We start from the raw sequence: 15,550 nt of genomic DNA, 5'->3' as shown, positions 1-15,550 counted from the left end.
TTGAGAGTCCGCCTGCCGATTCAGGGGACACGGGTTCGTGCCCCGGTCCGGGAAGATCCCACATGCCGCGGAGCGGCTGGGCCCGTGAGCCATGGCCGCTGAGCCTGCGCGTCCGGCGCCTGTGCTCCACGTCCTTTGTGCTCCACGTGCTTTGATTCTCCAATTAAAACTTTTTTTAAAATCTGAACTATTTAAACAGGAGTTAAGCTGATTATTTCTTTTTTTTTTCTTTTTTTTTCGGTACGCGGGCCTCTCACGGTTATGGCCTCTCCCGTTGTGGAGCACAGGGCCATTCAGTATATTCAGGGTTTTATATTGCTATTTCGTCCAGTATTATTTTTCCCAAAGACTAAATGTTATGTTAGTTTATTGTCCTTGTTTTTTTTCTTGTATGAGCAGTCTTTATTTTTTTCTTTTTCCATTCTGGTTGTCATTCTGCTTACCCTCTGGCTGATAAGAAGCAGCTACTGCCTCAGTCCTACCAAGTAACACATGTCAGTTACCTTTATGCATTTTTTGGTATCTTTCATAATTTATATACACATATTGATACACAAACACACACATAGTTTGGGGTTTTTTAATCATTTTGGGGTTATTTTTGTTTGGTTTTGCTTTACACAATGGGACCATGTGATATATATATAAATATATATATATATATGGCCTTTATCACACAACTTGGAGGATAGTTCTAATTTCTAATTTGAAAGGGCTGCAGTGTATTTTACGTTATGAATATAATCTATGTTATTTATCTTTTCCTCTAGTGATAGCTATTCCCTTTCATTTATTTTCTTGTCCTTTTATTATTCTTATTCTTTCTTCCTTTCTTCCTTCCTTCTTTCTTTCCTGCCTCTCCTTCTCCTTTTTTCCCTTCCCCCTTTCTCCCTCTCTCTTTCTTAACTTTCTTTTCCTCCCTTCCTCCCTCCCTCCCTTACTTCCTTCCTCTCTTTCTTTCTCTTTCTTTAACGAACACGATACATGTCCGTATATTCCCCCCCACCATGGATATTCTATGAAATAAATTGTCAGGTGGGATTGGAAAAACATTTTTAATGACTAAATTTTGTAACTACAACTTATTTAATCATTCTCCTATAGTATATTTAGACTTATTGCTATGTTATACAAAGTAATACTGCAACAAATATTCTGATATTTACCTCCTTATATTCTTATGTATAAGTGTATCCCTCATTATTTCCTTGTGCGTGTATTAGTATGTATTCCAGCAGACATACTATGCTTTGAAATAATTATACAAGGAGTATGAATGTTTCAGTATTCTTGCTCCTTGATGGCAAATTATTTTGTATACTCACTACCAAATACTGTCGATTTTATCAGACCGATTCCAGCATTTATTCATTCAACAAATATTTAATGAACAAGGTGTGTGTTCTAGACTCAATTACTTGCTTTTCCATCTTTTCAATTTAGAGAGTAAAACTGCTATTTTATGTTTGTTTAATATTTATCACTGACCAGTTTTTTTTCAAGTTTACTGCTTTTGTTCTTCTGTGAATACCTTACTGATATTGTATTCTATTACCATGTATTAATCTCTGAACTTAACAGATATTTATTGTGCAGCTACTATATGGGCAGACATTCTACCAAGTATGGGGATACAGGGTCAACGAGACAAATCAAATTTCTGCTTTTCATAGAGCTTACATGCCAAGGGATGAGGGAGAGGCAATAAGCGAATAAGCAAACAAGTAAATATTTAAAATGAGAGCCAGTTTTGGACATTTATGTTTGATGTGACTGTTAGACATTCAAGTGGAAATTTCAACTACATAATTTACACATCTTAACTTAGTGGAGAAATCCAGATAAAAGATGTTGCTTTTTCTTTTGGAGTGTGAATGTTAGTGAATTATAAGGCCTTGACCGATTTGGGGGATATGGGATTCTGAAAAGTTATTTGATGCCTCCAGTTCTATTCCAAATTCCATCTATATGTCTTTAGTAGAGCAATTTATGGAGCTACTGGTGCCGGCTGAAGTATGAGGCATTGTCAGAAGCTGCTGATTCTGTAATGACAGTTCTCCCAGTAGAAAGAGCTGAGGCACAACTTTTATTCACTGCTCCTGAGTAGGAGGGGCTAAATATAGAGCGTTAGAAGAGGAAAGGTTACCCATGATGGAGATCATTGGAGGGGTGATATCGGGCTTTGTGACATACACATACTATCTATATATATAGACCTCCTTTATGTCAACTCATTATCATAATTTTTGGCTGCCTCCAAGGCAAAGAAAGCTACACTTTGAAGCTGTACATGCCTGGTAACAGAAGTCTTCCTCAAGGTTTTGATAAATGAGTGACAAATTTATTGTTTAGCCTTTCCTCCCTCAAAGGATTATACCCAATAAAATATCCTGGAATTTGGACTTGTACCCCAAAGATTTACAGAGCCAAGTGAGGGCACTTTATGGGAGCCAACAGTAGAAAGGAAGAAGGAGCAATCCGTCGAACAGACAAAATGGAAGGCAAAGAAAATTGAGAGAAATATAAAATATTAAAATAGGCTTCAATTGTAAAATAAAAACTATTTTATTTTTAAAAATACTTCCATTTAAGAAATTAGTAGATGAATTGAATAATAACATTGCCATTATTGAGACCTGAGTTTGTGGGCTAACAATCAAATGGAAGAAACATTTTGTAAACACAGTAAAAGTTGAAAGTGTTTCACTCATGAGGGAAAAGCAAGCCTCCTACGGGACTAATGCAGAAGATATAAATAAAACATTTTCCATAAGAAGCAAATGAGGAATGGAAAATAATTAAACAAATTAAGAATGGTATTTCTATGAACTGAAGGATTGAATTTGCAGAATTAAAACAGTCCGCAAATTTCAGGCAAAAGAACAGAGAGAAACACATCTAGATATATAGCTAATGATTCCTAAACTTCAGAATGAATATAATATCTTGTAAATTAAAAAAATTTTTTCTTAAAAAATGAAAAGAATGAAATTGACCTTATTTTCATCTATTACACCAAAAGTTAAAGACACTGGAATAACGTGTACAGACAACTAGTAAGAGAAAACAGACCAAGAATTTTAAACTCAGCCATGTGAACACTCCATTGTCACAAAAAGAAGGAAAAGGGCATGTAGTTATTTATAGCCTGTATGCTATTTAGGGCAAGATGCATGAGTCTTCGAAAATGTTTAAATGAGTTCCCTAAATAAAAAATGATCAGACCTCTTAGATTTGGGAAGATAAAGAGGATAGCTAACATTGGTTAACAATATATAGAGCTTAATCTAAATAAATGACTAGGGGTATTTAATTTGAGTGTTGAATTAGGATTCTTGAAATGGACGTTCTCCTTTTTTTCCTTATAAAAGTCAAATTTATGATTAAATACAGACAGCAAAATTTTTATATCCTTTGAGTATTAAATATTTACAATGAGAGGTGCATACATAATTACTAACTGAACCTTTAGAGATATTGCAGCTTGTCTAATTTTTTTTAAGCTTTTTTTTGTTTTAATTTTATTTTTGTCTGCATTGGGTCTTTGCTGCTGCGTGCGGGCTTTCTCTTTGTGGTGAGCGGGGGCTACTCTTCATTGCAGTGCGTGGGCTTCTCACTGCGGTGGCTTCTCTCATTGCGGAGCACAGGCTCTAGGCACGCGGGCTTCAGTAGTTGTGGCTCACGGGCTCTAGAGCGCAGGCTTAGTAGCTGTGACACACGGGCTTAGTGGCTCCACGGCATGTGGGATCTTCCCGGACCAGGGCTCGAACCCGTGTCCCCTGCATTGGCAGGCGGATTCTTAACCACTGCGCCACCAGGGAAGCCCTGCAGCTTGTCTAATACTTAGAACAAATTTTATCAGTTATTACTTTATTTTTTTATGTTTACCTAAGAATCCAACCACATGGTTTATATATAATGGCTGGACACCAATCTGGGGCCAAGTATTTATTTCACTTAATATAAAAAATCCTAAATGTATGTAAAATGTTTATTATTTCACTGTATAAACAAATTCCAAGTTCATAAATGGATAATATAAAAATGAAATTATGCCTTCCTCATTTTTATAGCATTATCATTAGAGGTGAATATTAGGTAAAAATAACTTCAAATTCTACTACTTGTTTTACTTAGATAACTGACTTAGAAGGAGATTTTGAGACTTAGTGAACTATATTAATGAAGAATTTAATTTCCTTTCCAATAAAGTATTATTATCACTTTTGGGAATCATTACTTAAGATAGGTAGGCAGAATGTGATGAGGGTTCCTAGTATTCATTAACATAATTAATGTTTTAGAAATAAGAACCCTGAATAAGCCATAAATTTGGCTTAATAGGAGTCTTCAAAATAAATACTCTGCTGTATATATCTAATCTATACCTAGATAGATCAATGAGACATAGGTAGGTAGGTGGGTAGACAGACAGACATTCAGATAATCAGAGAGCAGCCCTGGTGATTTTCAAATAGACCACACTGAAAAAGCTTTAATAAGTATCCATGTACTATGGTGGTAGATAGACACAGAAGCAAAAGAGAAGACAAGCAAAAGCGTCCTAAAAGAAGTTGTTATTGGAAAAAGATGCAAGAGAGAACATGACTCCAAAAATACTTCTAAAACTATGAAATAAAGGATGATACAATTGCCAGTGTACAAAGAGTCTATTGGAATAGGTGGTTGGAGATATTGAATGTGGATATGCTGAAGGTGTTCTGATAACGGAGGGGAGTAGCAGGAAGTATTAGTGACCTCATCTTTAGGAGAGTGGAATTCAGAAGCCAGAAATGACCTCAGTGTGAAGAGATGGCATAGGAAATTCTCAATCACAGCAGCAAGAGTATAAGGTGAGAGTAGGTGAAACAAACACATCCACTTGACACAGTAAATGGACTACCACCTGCATTTCCACGTGTACTCCCTGTGTTATAGCTGAACCTCCCATTTAGAAAAGTTAAGTGAAACCAGCGGAAAGAATGAAAGGTACAGGGACAAGAAACCAGGCTATATTGAAAAAACATCTGCAACATGTATGTCCTATTTTTAAAAATATATTTCATTGGAAACTTTTTATATTCTACTGGGGGGGGCGGTGTGTGTGTGTCCGTGTGTGTAAAAATGGGGGATGTACAGGTGATGAGAATTGGCGAAAGGAAAAAAAATGAAAGTAGAAAGCAACTTCAAACAAATCACTTGCTATAGCCCTCAGGTGTTCCGTTTTGTTTGTTTTAAATATATTTCCTCTCCTTGACTCATTAAAATTTGAGAAATATCCATTTTATTCAAGTTTGAAATAACATATTCTGGTGACCTATTACTTAACTGTGAGTAAAGATGAACTATTAAAAAAAGATATTGGAAAAGAGAAATGGAGTTAGTAAATATTGAAGAACTGATAAAAATAAATTGTGAGCTGGTTGGTCTTAGTAAATTATTTTTTATACAGGAGTTTATAATTAGATTAATCATATTTTGGTTCATAGCACAGTATTTAAATTGGTCTATGAATGCTTGTGTGTGTGTGTGTGTATTTACGTGTGTGTGTGTGTGTTTAAATTACCAATAGTGTTCCTTGTCGTGTGATTCTTTCTGTCACTTAATCCTGCCTCCTAGGCAGAGGTAGCCACTTAATTACTATCCAGAATTGTGTACCATATATGTATGATATATATACTATACGTATTTCTATCCAATATTCATATTCATGTCACTGCATGTAGTCATCTTAACATGCCTTTTCCCTAACATTTTACGATGTATCCAGGTTGTTGTATGTAGCTGCACTTCATTCTGTTTTACTCTTATTATCATTATATAAACATACCAGATGTATTAACTTTGCTCTTGATAGACATTTGGCATGTTTCTGCTTTTTGGTTATTATGAAAGTGTTACTGCAAAAATTCTTAAATATCTTTTCTAGTGTAGCTGTGCAAGGGTTTCATATATGTGTGTGTGTGTGTGTGTGTGTGTGTGTGTGCTTTTAACTATTTACATATCTTAGATTAATATTTGTCTCTATCTCCCTCTTTCAAATAGAGAAAGCCTGTAGCCTTTTGGCCGCTTGGAGCAGGGTGAACTAAAGGAACTTTTAATATACCAGTCCTGTGGTGCTACAGTTTCTCTACAAACACAGATTTACAATAAAGTGCTCATGCCAAGCTTTTCCTAATGCTGTTTCCCTCTAAGTTTATTTTTTGAATAGTCTTCTCTTTCCGTGTTACTCACTGTTCCGTGGTCACAGCCCCTTGATTTTGTACAGAAAAACGTAAAGCTGGACCCAACGTGTAATTCAGGAGGTAACCCAGAACACGGTCTTCTAGTTCGTATGGACTAGAATTGAGTGAAATTCTGGAAAGGCTGTGAACCGTCCTTCCAGAAAAAGCAGGGGCAGCTATTACATTTGCTATTACCTAAACATTCCTAGGTACCTTTGATCTCTTTTATTTAGAGGGTGGCAAAGGCTTTTGGTACAACTACAGAATTCACTGCTTTATTCCTTTAGAATTTGTGAACTAATCCTCTCGGCAGGCATGAAAAAAATGCTAATGTACTTTAAATATATTTGGATGCCAATTTAGTCCTCACGGAGTGCTGCAGATGTGGATGCTTGACAAATTGTCACAGAACAAGTTTGAAAAATTGAGTCAGGTGGTTAAGAATACATCTTCAAGGGCAGCATCTGACTGAATACTTATGTTGCTTATAAAACATGTAGACTGCTTCTTATAAAGTAGGATATATATATCACTACATATATGCATACACACACTGTATATATCCTTTGTTAATATATATAAAATATGTATGTGTGTTATATCCTACTATATATATATACATATATTATATATTCTACTGTACTATGTAATTGTTGTTTGCTAAAAGTTTGTTTAAGCAGGAAATATCCTTGTCGTTTCAGCATTGAAAACTCCAAGTCACATTGCTGGTCTAAATGCAGATAATAATAATAAAAAAGAATTTTTTTTAATTTTAAAAATAGATAAATGCAGATAATAATAATGCTATATGTACTCTTAGTCTAAACAGTGAGGAAACGATGGCAACTGTCAGCTTTGCATGTAGTATATGACCTCTTATGTCTAATAAGGGAACAGGGACAATAGATTCCCAAGGATTCTTTAATATGAAGGTATAAGCTCTTATCTGGTATAGTTAAACTATATGAAAAGGATGTATGTGAGCCTATCCTTCTTTGCTTGTACGTATTAAAAAGATAAATGGAGATGTGCAATGCTGTTATTGCCATAATAGATTCCTAGTCCTATCTGGATTATTTATTGCTTTATTTAAACTCGTTTGCAAAGGTAATATTTCAAAGCTCAGGCAGCCAGTACAGCACTGTTTAATTTACAAAGTGCCTATAACATCTAAACTATCATACAAGCCAGATATGTTTATAACTAACCTGTTGACTCAAACTGCCTGAATACAAGTGCATTCATTAATGTGGCAACCTCAACTATCCAGAAGGCTTGTAGGAATGTGGAAGCAGTATTGAGGTCAGGAAGTCAATGTGCTAAGGAAAAGATCTCAGACACTGTCTCAGAGCTTAGTCTAGTTTTGAGCAAAGTTCTTACAAGTTTGATAAGACCGTTTCCCAGCTCACAGAAGCTTATAAAGAGTAAATAAGAAAGATGGATTGGGAAGAACTCAGTAGCTGCTGGTGGCCGACAGATCAAAGACAGGTCCTTGAATGGGGGTGGGGGAGAGCTGCAATGATTAATGAGACAGTCTTCCTCTTTAGAAGCTCACCTCCTAGATAAGGATAGCTCAACAGTGAATGAAAAAGAGTAATTATAAAAATCAAAACACACGCAAAAGGTCATTCAGTGGAAACGCAAAAAGATTAATATTTTCAACATATTTCAAAGTGACTTACCCTTGAGACCTTTGCTCTTTTGCTATTCACTGTAATAATTGATTCTTTTAATGATACCCTACCTCATTAAGATAAGACTTTTATTCATCCACTATATTTAAGTACATAAGGGATACATATTATTCTTGGGACAGCTGTAAATGCTGTTTTTTAAAATAAAGATAAGCTCTGAAAAATTCAGCTTGAATCAGCTAGAAAATTATTTCATATAGAAGCCTATCCTCTGACAATGTAGGTTAAGATTCTTCACAGAAATTTAAAATTATTTTGGCACCTCCAAAGCTATGGGAAAAGAGGCAATAGACATTCTTATGGATCTAATATACTTCCAGTGATTTCAGTAGTAATATCACACGTGAGACAGATAACTGTGTTACGCTTTGTAGTTATGAGAAAATTCCTTAAGATTCAGCAAGTAGATTTAATCAGCTCACATAGAGGGTAGCCCTGCCTGCATCATTAAAGTCATCAAAAATAGTTAACATTTACCTGTCTGGTTATTGCAGATTATAAGCTACTCTCAGCTCTCTTAATTGTTCTGGTAGTAAAGAAAAGAAGATAATATCAGGTAAAAACTGTTTTTGGGGGCTTCCCTGATGGCGCAGTGGTTGGGAGTCCGCCTCCCGATGCAGGGGACACGGGTTCGTGTCCCAGTCCAGGAGGATCCCACATGCCGCGGAGCGGCTGGGCCCGTGAGCCATGGCTGCTGAGCCTGCGTGTCCATAGCCTGTGCTCCGCAACGGGAGAGGCCACAGCAGTGAGAGGCCCGCGTACCGCAAAAAAAAACCCACAACAAAACAAAAAAACCTGTTTTTTGTTTTTTTATATAATTAGTTTACGCTTTTAGACTATTTAGAGTTAAACTTCTTAAACTTTAGTATTATTTCTGCAAATGAGCAAGAACACAGGGACATAGCTGTGCAAGAGTTGTGTTTTGAGGTTAGTTTTATGAAAAGTTTAAAATATGACCAGAGGAATTAGGGAACACATTCAAGCAAGCATATCCTCCACTTGCTAATAAGGTTCTTTTCAAATAGCAAATATTTTAAAACATTGAATTAGTTAAATTAAGGTCAGATTTATGCAGCACTTTCATGTATGTGTTCACTGGTCACAGAGCTAATTTGAAACTGTGAATCATGAAAAAGAAAAATCTGAATAGGGTTGTTGCTTTATGTTTCCTAAAATGCTTCTACACACATGGTCTCATTCTATCCTCATTCATTCTAGAGCAAAGTGTTCTTATTATAAGCATTTTGAATTAGGAAGAAAAAGAGAATAAAAACTTCTCAGATGAGTAATACTGTTAAGTGTTACCTTTTGTGTAGCACTTATTATGCTTTTCATAGACTAATTTAATTCTTACAATCCTTAATATGAACATGTTATTAGAATATGTATTTCACAGATTTGATTTTTAATAAAGTCATCCCTTGGCATCTGCACGGATTAGTTCCAGGAGCCCCTGCGGATACCAAATCCAAGGATGCTCAAGTCCCTTAGATAAAATGGCATAGTATTTTCATATAACCTACACATATCTTCTCGTATACACTTTAAATCATCTCTAGATTACTCACAATACCTAATACAGTGTAAATGCTATGTGGATAGTTGCCGGTGTGTGGCAAATGCAAGTTTTACTTTTTGAAACTTTATGAAATTTGCTTTCCGAATATTTTCAATCCATGGTTGATTAAATCCATGGTGCAGGACCCGTGGATATGGAGGGCTGGTTGTAAATAATCTGTGCCCAAGGTCACGCACTTTATGAACGATGAAGCCGGAATTCAAAGGCTGGCCTATCCGGTGCTGCAACTTTTTGTTAAATTTATATTATTACATATGATCATAGTTTATTATCTATGTTTTACAAATGAGTAAATTGACATTCAAAACATGTCAATGAATTGATCAAATTCATTGATCAATCAAAGAATTGATCTTTGACCTAAAACCCAGACTTCTGATTTTAAATGCTGGGCTCTGTCTATATATTGTTGGCTTTCTACCATGAGTCTAATTCAAATATATTTGTGCTATTTTTGCTTTCTTTGCAGTTCACAGTAATCCTTTGTTTCTACAATGTGTCATCAAAAATATATGCAAACTGTATGACCTTTATGAAATAGCTATTTATTATATCAATGTTTAAGTAAAGCATGTTACTACTTGATTAGCAAGACTAGGGTAGGTTGATTTTTAATATAAGTATGTACAGAAATGTTGCAACAGTGATTTTTTTAATATAAATTCAAATTTCTCATTTATAATCTACAAATGCCTTAAGAGCACATATTAGTGAAATAATTTTTTGGCCATGCAATTTGTGTGCAGTTGTTATGATATTATGATGAATGGCTTTTTTCCTGCCTATGTTTTTCATTGTAATAATAAAGAAAACAAAGTTAGGAATTATGCTTTCCATGTCATTAAGCATTCAATTTCCTCTACAGACAGGAAGTAGTTCTAAGGTCACCTGTGCAAGTATATTTAGATACTTCAGTGAGTGTGGGGACCTGGCTGAATTTCAAGTGAGTTACAAATGAAATGGTGACTAGTCTTTCTTCCAAAAGGCCAGTGACTTTTTTGGTTTTTGTTTTACAATAAATATATGCCTTAGATACATCAACTCAACAGATGATGTATGTGATTAATTATGGGATTTCTGGTAAGGCTAGTATTTCCTTGCTCTCATAATACGAAAAAAATTCAAATATGGAAACAATCATTTAAGGTTTTTCTTGCCTCTTTGGAGAATAATAAATTTTATTATTTTTAATATTCTTGGTTGCAAACACCTTATTTTTTATAAATTATAAATTTTGAAAAGAGTGGAAGTTACGTGTCAAAGGGCTAAATGGATATATTAGAAATATCTGCTCAAGATCTGCTGATGCTTGTGTGTAGTTTTGCTTGTAGTTTTCTACCCATGCATATGCTGCACCGTTTTACATGGCTTAAGATACCAGTTAAGCCTAAAAAGACACATAATTGTAATATGTTTAAATTCGCTTTATTTTGTAGATACTAATGTGGTTTAATGAAAAATCATTCTATCCTTTGTGTGTTCTTTGTTGCTGAAAATCAGTGAGATGAGAACAAACGTACTTTTATTAGTGCCTTAAGTAAATAACCCTAGACCTAATCGTATTATAACTCATCCACGAACAATGAAAGGGCTACTCTTAAGTCCTCCTATAGGAGTTGCAGAGGGAGCAGAATAATTCAAAGAGATTCTGCAAGGTAAAATTCAAAAAACATATGATTTGGAAGAAATTAATACAGGATAATCTATATTTTAGGAGGAGAATTCTAGCAACAGATAAAAACATAGATAAGGAAGGCAAAATAAGGCTACATTGATAAGAGTAGCAAGTGTAGTTCACTTGTCTTGAAAATATGGCCAGAAAAAGAGCCCTGGCAATGGAAATAAGAAGGTAAGTATGAGAATGAAGATCATTTCTGATTTGGAATCACAGGAATTTGGTGACTTGATGAGTTAGAAAGGTGGGGAGTAGCAGATGATTGTGGAAGATTATAGTCCTATTTTCACACCTCAATCGCTGTGCCTGCAGTAGAGTTACAATGTAATTATAATGTGTGAAGCTTTATTGCTGTTATTGTGGTTACTGTAGTCGGCTAGGTTTGGCTTAGTTGGAGAGACTATTGTCCCTGGTCTTGAATGCAAATTTTGAACGAAGACTCTATATGTTCTCTTAATCCTTAGATGTGAGGACTCTTTTCACAATTTTTTGTAACAGCCTATTTTGCTCCATGAATCAAAACACGTTTAAATCATTCTCTCCCATTTCCCTTAAGAAACGGTTGTCTTACAGCTGTATTGGGCCAACCCCATGCTTAATTTCTGAGGGTATCTGGAATCCCAGTACTGACTGGATGGGCTACTAGTGGATGAATGAGATAGTTAGTGACCTCAAGTGTACTGCTCAATGTTTGAAGCTCCTCCGCCACCCCTAGGGCCACTTGTCTATTGATATCTTATTGTTGGTACAAAAGTTTAAATAGCCTGTCCTGCCTATGTGACCAGTAGGACATGAAAGACCACAGTGGACTGTCTTGAAATTAAGATTCCTGTGGTAAGCTGAATAATAGCCCTCCCAAAAGATACCCATATCCTAATCCATGAAAACTGTTCATGTCACTTTAATTGTTTAAAAAAAAAAAAAGGATTTTGTGGATGTGATTATGCTAAGTATATTGAGATGGGCATACTATCTTAACTATCCAAGTGAGTACTAAAGGCAATCACATCTATCCTTATAAGATTAAAGCAGAGGAAGATTTGTCACACACAAAAGAGGAAAAGGCAATTGGACCATGAAGGCAAAGACTGGAGTGATACAGACACAATGGACAACGCATCCATCCACTAGTAGCCAGGGAATGTGGACAGCCCCCAGACGCTAGAAGAGACAAGGAACAGATTCTCTCTTAGAGTCCCCAGAGGGAGCACAGACCTGCTGAAAGTTTGCTTTTATCCCAGGGGTGCTGAGTTTAGAATTTTGGCCTCCAGCACTAGGAGAGAACCCATTTCTGTTGGTTTCAAGCCACCAGGTCAGCGGTAACTTCTTATAGCAGCCACAGGAAATTCATATAGCTCCTCACACACGTGTAGGTGGCTTGTCATCTGAAGACAAAGTTTATTCTGTGTGACTAAGAAGTGTTCCAGGGGAATTAAGCCTGGAAATCTGCTGGGCCCTGTCACTTACCTGTGCTTTCTTTCTGTTTTATACCATGTTATTTGCCTTTATTATAGCCTTCATGAACATGCTCTGTAGAGGTTTGTGAGTCCTGTCAATTATCTGACCTATGTAATCTTTGCAGTTCATATTATAAATAAGATTTTTGTAACAATTCTTGACTCAGTCATTTAAGTAATGGCTAACTAAGGGTTTGCTTGAGAGGAAGAAAGTGGGAGTGAGAAACTATTGTTGTCAGGATGGCTTCCTGGCCATCCCTGGGGTGAGGTCAGGAAAACACTGGGAGCATTGAGGGTAGGGAAAATATATTGATGCACTTGCAGTTGGTAGATCCCAGGTATGGATGAATCATTAAATTAAAGACAATAGAAATTCAAGGAAGGACATGTGTAAAAGAGATTCCTTACTAAATGAAATGGCATATTCAGGAATATATGACAGCGGACCACTGGAAGTATCCATTGCACACGTGAATAGGTGATTGGTATGCCATTGAGCCCACAAGAAATCTCCTTCAGGAGTTTCGTAACACCATAACTGGATGAGCCCCTCCCTATAATCAGTTATCAGAGGGTGCCAAATATGCATCTAGGTTTAAGGATGGTAGCTCAAGAGTAGAGGACAGAAACTCAAATTGGAAAACAGCTGTATTACAATGCACTCATTGTTGTGATTTAACTGAAGATTAAAAGGATAAATCTGCTGAATGAGTAGAATTAAGATCCATCGGTTTTGTCAATGGCATCAATAAACAAGAGAATAACAATATTAATATGATAATGCTTTTTATTATTTCTTGGTAGCCAATGGACTGGCAATAAAGTCTGAAAATAGGGCTTGGGTAAACTGGAAGATAAAAGGAATTCCAGATGGGGTGTTATGTTATGGGAGTGCTTATGGACTTGGAGGGAAAAATCAAAATGTGGTCAGACTAAGGGAAACTTTACTTTAGGATGTGGTCCTTATTCCCAAGGCGGTACACTTCTGTCTTAGCTGGATGCTGGGGTCTCAAAGAAGTGGTGATAGAATCCCTCCACACTGGCTAGGCTGGACTGTCTATATCCCCTAAGACTATGTGACCTCTGCTGTCTTGGTTCTGTTCTCAATACCATAATAGTCATTTTGTGTAAGCATCAGACAGATTTCCCCTGTTCATACAGAAGTAAGCCCTCAATCAAGGACGACTGCTTCCTAAAAGACAATTTAATTGTTTTTCATGGCTTTTCTAGTTCTTCCATGTAGAAGCTGCCATCAGGTCTGGGGCAAAAATCTCTTTAAGCTGCATTTAACTTTTCCAATGATATTCTCTCCAGTTATGGTGTTAAGATTTTATAATCTAATATTCCCTTCCACTTGCTTGATTTATTGTTCATTCTTTTCCCACACAGCTCATAAGTCTTTTCTGCTAAATCTCCCAATTTTCACTTTAACCATTGTTTTCACCTCGAAGACACGGTGCATCTATGTAGTTAGTTTCCTATTCTTAACAAATTTACATTTGCAAATGTGTAAATTTAACATATCTGTAGATTAAAACCAAGAAGGAGAGCCTACCCTGTTTATAGTTTAGGGATAATTCAGTGATTATTGTTTAATCAAATAGAATTACCATACTAGCATTTTGTTCTAGATTGTCAAAAGTTCAGAAATAGCTGAAGTAAAACCCATAAATCACCAAAGCTGTAATTAGTAAAATTTTTTGTACACACACCGAGAAGACAGTTTGCAAACGGACCATTCAAACCAAAACATGGAATGAGGCTCAGGGGTTTATTGTTATGAAGCAGCTTAAATAGTGAGAAAACAGTGACTTTATTTTTCACAGCGATTGGTTGCAATAGTAGACTTTTCTTAACTCATAAGAACTGGTTACTGGTTACCTCATACCAACCTTGGGAAACAGTTCAGGTTTTGCTTATGATTTCCAGAGGCATGAACAAGAAATGACCCAGGTCCAATTTATCTTGCAATTTAAGATAAAGTGTGCTTTGTTTGTGGGACTAAACTGGTTTTGTCTGCTCAGGAATTTTCAAGGCTGGTCTCCATTTTTTTTTTTTTTTTTTTTTTGACAAGACAAACCTCCAAAGGTGTAAAGTTTATTTAAATTTGGAAAAAAACCCTAAAATATAATATCTGAATTTTATAGAAAATTTATTTTTGGTATATGAACTAGATATCTAGTTGCCTATATATTCTTAAACTGGTTATATCTCCACATTTAGTAGTACTCTAAGTAGCCTAATCTTTGAATTAGCAGAGTATTATTTTGAGAAAATATCTGTTTCTTCTTTGCAATTTTCCCTTTTATTTCTTCTTCTTTATGGGGGTGGGAGGTTTTATGCTCATTGTCACAGGAGAGAAAAGTTAACAGAACTGAAAAAAAGAAAGAGCTTATAGATGTCTTTGCATTTATTTTTTAAAGCTTCAACTTTTAGAAGAAGGAAATTTTCAGGTACATAATGAGTATATTGAAGGAGCAAACAGATAGAATTTATTTTTTATTTGCAGAAACATAAAGATATTTCTTTAAACTCAAGAGAAGGGCCAAGAAGAGTGACCCGTCTTTGGTCAGGGTACTGTGGAAGCAGCAAAATCACTATGAAGGGTAACTTCGTGGAACGTCTTAGCAGCCAGTATTTTAAGTTCCCACTGAAATCTGCATGCACCAAAGCTGTGTGGCAGCCACAAGGGAGTTACCCAACCAGAAGTGGCCACTGGATTGAAAATCGGGAGATTCAGCAATAACCCGTGTGAACAGAAGAAGTAGGGACACATCAACCTCTCTCATTAATGCCTTGGAAAGGCCTGAGACTCTGAAGTAGAATATAATCACAGGAAGTTCTTTTTTTGTCAGAAATTCAGTGGTGTTGTTGAAAATAATATTTCTTCCACGATAACAAAAGTTATATGTCTTAAACAA

This window comes from Globicephala melas, chromosome 9, assembly GCF_963455315.2.
Source record: "Globicephala melas chromosome 9, mGloMel1.2, whole genome shotgun sequence".
Classification (NCBI taxonomy): Eukaryota; Metazoa; Chordata; class Mammalia; order Artiodactyla; family Delphinidae; genus Globicephala; species Globicephala melas.
Note: the sequence above shows the minus strand (reverse complement) of the source record.